Source organism: Balearica regulorum, chromosome 29, assembly GCF_011004875.1.
Source record: "Balearica regulorum gibbericeps isolate bBalReg1 chromosome 29, bBalReg1.pri, whole genome shotgun sequence".
In the NCBI taxonomy this organism is placed as follows: domain Eukaryota; kingdom Metazoa; phylum Chordata; class Aves; order Gruiformes; family Gruidae; genus Balearica; species Balearica regulorum.
Window position 1 is genome coordinate 566,550 of NC_046212.1, and position 7,296 is coordinate 573,845.

The following is a 7,296-nucleotide window of genomic DNA, read 5'->3' on the forward strand; positions in this document are numbered from 1 at the left end:
ACAAAGCAGCTGCCAGATCACTTTGGCTACACGAGAAGGCTCTGGAAGAGTTGAAAACTAAGCCCTAGATGTTTTATATTCCCTTTTTTAAGTGTGAACTTTAGTCCTCTGTTTGTGGTGGTGGGGCAGCTCAAAGAGGCCAACATTTGTTGGGTGGTAGACATTGCTGGCCAGGGAAGGTCTTGCTGTTGCACTGGAATACCACCGGCCTGGGAAATGTTGGAGACGAGGGAGATTTTAGGACTCTTGGAGTTGATCTCGGTGCCATGGAGTGTGGTAAAGCTGGACACACGGGTCTTAGGGAGCTGGGAAATGTGCGGGCCAGGTTTGCTAATGCTAAAAAAAAAAAAAAAAAATAGCCAGTGCTCTTTCCATGAGCAGAAGTTGGGCCCCGATGGCACCAGCCCCCTTTGCACGAGGAGGCTGGATGGGTGAGTCTAGTGAAGGAGCCCTTTGTGCAGAGGGGGCTGCCTTGCCCTGCAGGATCCCCTTGCAGGGCCACAGCCAGCCTGCCCTGCCCCTCTCCCCAGCGTTCCCAGCCCTGTTTGCTTCCTGCGTCAGAGCCCCCACCGCCCGCCCTGCAGTGAGTCACAGCTGGGATTCCTCAGCTCTGAAGTGGTTCCTTTTTTTTTTTCCTCCTTTCTTTCTCCCTCTCCTCCCCAGGTGCTGAGCTTTTTTTTTCCAAAGCCTTGAATTGAAGGGTGTGTCTATGAAATCTCACAAACACATGCAGGCCCCAGCAGGAATGGGTGAGCACCGTTCCCATTATGTTATGAATGTCTGGCTGACTGCCACGGGGATCCTGCCAGGCTGAGCAGCCAATCTCGAGCACCTAGACCTGCTGAGCTCTGGGGTTTTGCTCCTCTCACTAAGTCACTGCTTTGCAGAGATGGACAGTTTTAATCTCCTCTCAGCAACAGCCATGTTTTTGTACTTGCTTGGCCTGCTGTGATATCCCAGTTCCCACGGTTAGCAACTTCCCAGGGTACTGTGCCGGTAGGGGTGGAGAGTTAAGCAGGCAGCTCTGGCAGCTGGACTGCCCATCCTTGTGTGTGACTCATCTCGTCCAACCTGCAATCTCAAATATTTTCTCTTGCCCTGCCCTACACACTGGGCACTGCCCCAGCTCACCCAGGCCCCTCCATGGATCTCAGCTCAATGTGCTGCATCAGGTTTGGAGGCTGCCTGGTGTACTTGTGCATTGGGAAGATCTGTTGGGCTGGGAGGGAGTGTGGCTGGCTGGTCTGGGCGATCTCTGTTTCCCAAGGGTGGACATGTGCTGTGTGTTGGGCTTCCACCTCCTCAGATGCACAATGAGCACTTGTTTCCTGGTGAGGATGTTGAGGGATACGTGATGGTTAAGTAGCTGTGCTTAAAGCTAGCAGAGAGGATGCAGTAGCTGAGACTTCAGCACAACCTCTCAAGTAGACAACAAACTCTGAAACCCAGTTACAAACTCTGGCTGCTGAAGTCTGCAAAGGCTAAAGGAAGCAGGTCTTCTGTGCTAGCAGTGCCTGCTAGCAAGAGTAAGCCATTTGTGAAGGTCTGCAGTCCATGCCTTGATGCGCTGTTGGGCTCCACAGTTGAAAGCTGTCTCAGACTCAGCTGGCATCTGTGCAGAGTGAAGTTGATGCGTGTGAGGCTGTGAATGGTCTCTGGACCATACTGAGCTTAGAGCACGTGAAACCTGGTACAGACAGACCCTGATCGGAGCTGCGAAGTCTCAGTCCCGATCACTAGTAGTAATTTGACCTGACCTCGTTTCTGTTTTCCTCTGCTCAGCAAAATGGACACCAGCTCCTGCACATCTGTCTTTGGCATCATGACTGCACTCTGGACAGGCTGGCTTTCCAACCCTGATGAACTTTCCACGGAGGAACATCCTCATCTCTGCTGAGACCTGAGGGAGGTTAGCTCAGGCCACAATCCACACAGCCCTCCTGCCAGGCAGGGACAGTCTTGTTCTTGTCCCCAGCTGTGGGCAGAGCTGCTGCTCTTCCCAGTGCCCCTGGCCTGGATTCCCAGAGGCTCCCACTGCCGCTGGGTGGTGATGCTCTGTAGCATAAATGCTGTGTGTATAGAGGGTAGAGCGGGTCAGGAGGTGCTGGGAACTACTGTTTTGACTCATGCCTTCCAGAGAACAAAACACTCCTCTCCTACAGACACTGGTCCCCACCCTTTCTGCCCCCGTGCCGGGGCTCTGTCCTCCTGGAGGGCTGTGCAGCATTAAATATGGACAAACAAATGGCCAACCTTATTGCCATTTTGTTTCATTTGAGGCTTCCTCCAGGCTTGTGATGGCCTTGTGGATGTGCAAGAATTTGGGCTGGGTGGGGAGTGTGTGGAAGCAGCAGCTGCTGCTGCCTGGCTGCGTGTGCGAGTCCCTGGCACACCTGGAGGTGGAGGTGTGGGACCTGTTGGCACTCCCACCCTGTAAGCCCAAGGGCAATGAGCTGACACAACTCTGCTGGAATCTGTCCCGCTCTAACCAGGATCGCTGGCAGGCGGGTACTGAATCTTGGCAGCAGAACAAGGGAACGCTAGTTTCTCTGAAATTCTTGGGCTCGTTTGGTCAGGGTGCTGGCATGCGGAGTCATGGCAGAATTGGCACGCGTATTGCTGTGGCAGAGGCAGGCGGTGAGGCCTGGAGACAGGACTGGCTGGGCTGGCAGCTCAGGGTCTCTCCTATGTCCCTCCTGGCTGGTAGCAGCTTGGCTCTATTTTTTTATTATTTTTTTTCACTAGTCTGGGGGCACCAAGCGATGTGCTAACCTTGCCTTGGACTGAGGCAGCGAGATGTGGTACCAGGACTGGGAGACACTGGGCTAGAAGGCTGCCAGCCCTGTCGTGCACTGGTTTTGGTACTGCTGGGAGTCCCAGCCATGACAGGGCGATGCGTGGAGTCCCCTTGTGATCTGGTTGTCCTGAACCAAAACCAGGCTGAGGACATCTCAGAGGTGAAGCTCCCTTAGCAGGTCTGTGCAGGCTGCTGTCTCCCAGGCACTGTCTGGGAGGTAGAGACCCCAGGGCTGCCCTGAGCCAGCCAGGTGCAGGTAGAGATGGAAACTAAGCAACAGGGATGGCTGCAGGACAGAAGAGGAGGTGTTTCACATGTCTGGGATGGTGAATAACTGGAAATAGTTGAAAGAAAGGGGCAACCCAGCCTTGCAGCAGGCAACCTGAGCTCAGCTTGGGCACCCTGGGGACTCTGAAGGGCTGCAGGAGAGGAAAGCCCTGACTGGGCCACCATCCCCAGTGATGAATTCATGCAGGGCAGAATTTCCCCCCTGTTTTGTGCCAGGTGTGGAGTGGGCTATGTGGAGGCAGCCTTCCCTCCCCTGTTACAGGTAGAGCTCTGCACACCTGGCCAAGGAGGCAGGGTGTGGGCAGGGGAGGATGGGCCTGGCAAACCCGGCAAGGCTCAGGTGTTCACATTCCTCCCTGGATTGGCCACGGAGAGCAAAACCTCACCTTATATGGTCAAAAAAGCCAGTGCCCGCTGCTGCTCCTCCTCCCTGTGAAGGGACAGAACCGTGGAGAGGTGTGTATGGGCTGATGGGGTCAGGCATGCTTTCCTCCACCCTTCCCTGCTCTCCCCTCCCTTCTCCAGCTGCCCTGGAGACAACTACAGCATTTGCTTTGCAGCCAGTGTGGCTCATTTCTGGGGCTCACAAAGAGTCTGGTTCCCCCCAGTGAGTGTGACTGGTTTTGTGTCCCCCAAGAGCCAGGGAGGTGATGGGTGGGCAGCCAAGGGTGCCCCTAGGAGGGGCTGAAGAGGTCTTCAAGCTCAGGTAGACAGTAGGGACGGTACAAATCACTGCCTACCTGATCGTTAAGCCTCTTTCCTGCTCACTAAACTTGCTTCTGTCTGTACTGGGCTGGAGCATTTGGTTAGGATACCCCCCCCTCAACTTGATCCCATCTTAGGCTGCAGGCAAAACCAAATAGGAGTAACTGGCACAGTTTTGTCCAAGATCATGCAGGGAAGGGAAATTAAATTCTCTTTCTTTGCCCATGACTGGGGGAGTTCCTTTTCCCAATGGCTGATTTCTTGGGATGAGCTGCTTGAATCCCTGGAAACAGCTGTGCCAGGTGGCAGGCCTGGGAGATGAGCCTGGAGGATCCATCTTTCTCCCCCTGTCTTGTCCCCTGTTTTTTGGAGTCACTCCAGACGTGAGCTGGAACCGGGGGGAGCAGCTATGGTTGAAGTGGGACTGGCAGATTAAACTGGGTTGGAAATTGGAGCAGACTTGAGGGTATTTTTCGAAAACTGCAACTGTATTCAGTGGGACTAGGTGTAGTGGAAAGTCTCTAGAATTCTAGGCCATCCTTTCTCCACCCCAGAAACACATTTCCATCTCACTTTCCACGCATTTAACAACATGGAACATGTGGAATGATTTTTTTTTTTCTTCCCCCACTCCCCCTCACCCCCCCAGTACAAAGCATGAACACAGCCTGTGCCAGATTTCCCCAGTCTAAATTTACTCGTCTCTGAGCCAGGCTGCTCAGTGCCCTGGGGAGTACTAGAAGATAGGCTGGCTGCTTCGAGACCAGGTCTGTGGCCTGTTTTAATGGGAGCCTGGTGGGCACTCTCTGCTTCTACCCAGAGGAGCATCCCTACATCTGGAGGGAAAGGACGGGTAGGAGAAGAACCATAAATGTTCCCACATGCAGCTGGATAGCTGTTTCCTGGGGAGCAGATGGGCTGAAGGCTGAGTTTCCAAAGGAAAATGTGGTTCAGCTCTTCATAAAATTCTTTTTAATGTTTTCTTGCAGGATTTAGCCCTAAAAGGACAAAAAAGTGGTGTGTCTCTGCAGGTCAGAAAGGGTCCATGGCCTTTTTCCGAGTGGTGCAGGCAGCACAGCCCCCAACCAGAGCTTTGGTGTTAGTCACCAAAGCCAGGCACCAAGGAGGGGAAGGTGACAGGTTCATTCCCTGGACTGGTGGGATCTGATCAAGGGAGGTGTTTCTCACTCGTGTTAACTGCTGGGAACTGATTTCCCTTCACCAAGCAGATCCCCAGACTGATTGAAAAGTATGTGGGCTACGAAGGAATGAGATCTCAGTCTGTGTGCAGTGAAACAAATTGGGGCCAGCCAGGCCCAGTTACAGGCATGAGTTCCACCAGGATGTGAGTTCTTGGTGGCTGTGGAACATGCTTTGGGATCAGGCAAACCTCTGTGCCTCACTCCCTTTGTAGCCACTGTTGTGCCCGTGCAAGGCATCCAGGGAAAGATCTCAGCCACACTTTGGTGTCCTCTTTCTCACTACCTGGGAGCTGTTTTCCCTTTTTCCTGGGAGACTGGGCTTGCTGGAAGGGAGGGTGTTGTTTGGGATGTGGCAGCTCATGGGATCCAGGGCTTGGAGGCCTCTGAACCTCCTCTTTGGAGGTGTTTGCAGTGGTGTCACCTGCCCAGGAGAGGGAGCCTGGAGCTCACACTTGGATGCTCCCCGCCCCAGGAGGCAGTGGCACAGGTATGCGGTGCCCTTAGATGTGGTCTGGGGCTCAGACGCTTTCTGCTTGAAAGAGAGCAGAGGAGCCGTGCCACTTCCCTCTGTCTGCTTTGGCTTGTCTTCTGGACTCCAGCCCAGTTGCTGTTGTGCAGACGTGAATATTTCCCTGGTGATCTTCCCTGCCAGAGTCTGCCCCACCAAAAGCAGCTCTGCCCCCTGCTTTCAGCACATGGATTTATCTGTCCCTGGGTTTTGCCCCTGGGCTTTATCTCGCAACTGGGCCATGTCCTGAACATCTGATGTCTCCTTTCCCCACACTTGGGCAGATGCTCCAATCTTTGGCTCCAGACAGGGTTTGAGATCATCTTTGGGGAGCCTCTTGCAGTTGAAACTGATACAGCTTTACCTGGAGATGGCTGTGCTTTGGATTGCACAGATGTAGCTCGCCAGATAACACGGATGAGCTTGCCTTTATTCCAGCGATCCCCTTAGCAGCTAAATCTGTTGGCCGCTGTGTTGATTACTGTGCTGGCTCAGCATCCTTGCCCTCGTAGGACTGTCCCCCAGCACCCCACAGGGGATCTTGAGTTGATGGTACTGCCTGGTATTTCTCAAGGGGGCAAGGGGTGTGATGCCCTTCACTGGACAAAGAAAAATGATACAGAACTTCCCCAGTGAATTTAACAGCTAGGCTTAGGGCTGACTGTGTCTCCGGTGTAAGAATAGCTACAGAAATTAGCCCTGAGGAAGGGGCTGATCCTTCAGATGAAGTCAGTGCTCAAGGGGTAGCATGGAGAAGGGGGAAGGACAGGTACAGAGGCCCATACGGATGTCCCAAAGCAATGTGACTATCTCAGGCATAGCTCAGCTCCCATCACCGGACTGCAGGAATTCTTCTGCTGCATAAACTCATTGCCCTGGTGTGATGTGGTTTGATACACGCTTGTCAATTCTCAGTGGGAAAACTGAGGCACGGAGCAGTGAAGTGACTGAGACAGTGAAATAGTGAGTTGGGTCCTTCTCTCCTGGGTGCTATACTAGTGAACTGACCCCAGGAGTCCAGTCCCTGCTCTGGCCTTGGGGCTCTCACTCAGTCCCCTGGGTGGTGAAGGCTCAGAAGCAACAAAAAGACCAACCCTAAAAAACATATGGCAGGGAGGGAAAACAGCTAGAAACTTCTTGCAGGACTGGGCTGCTGTTGAACCCCTGTGCTCTCCAGCCTGGCTGTGAGCACACATCTCTGACCACCCTGCCCTCAGTTCCCCCAGGTTGAATGTTCAGGGCTCCCAAGCCCTCCCTGTCCGTTCAGGTTTCATTCTGGGCACCGCTAGCTCTGTGTTTCTCTGTCCCCCTTGCTCACAGAGCCTGCCCCACCCTGCCTTCCAAGGACACCGGGCTGTTCAGAGCAATCCGTCATTTTCTGGGCCTCACACACCTTTGGTGTCGTGCAGCCTTGCACAAACCCAGCATTGTTCTTCCAGTTGGAAGGGCTTTCCTTGAAGGGCTCTGCTGGCTCCTGCCTCCAGGGGAAGCTCTGCTAAAGTGCTGTCTCCTGAGCTGGGAACAGCTTGAACAACTTGGAGCTCACTTGTAGCCTCCCCCCTCATCCCTGACAGTCTGAGAAACTGGATTTAACAGCTGGGGCTCTTTCTGCTGGCCTGGAGTGTCCTCCCCTCCTGCCCCTGTACCCCTTGAGCTGACCCTGAAAGTGCAGTGTTTCTCTCAGGTGGGCAGCAAACAGCAGAGCAGAGATGCTCCCCATCTCAGGTCCTCTAGCACCCCTGGGGGCCTCGTTCGTTTTGGATCTCCCAGCTAAGGCCCCAAAGAGGAATGTGTTT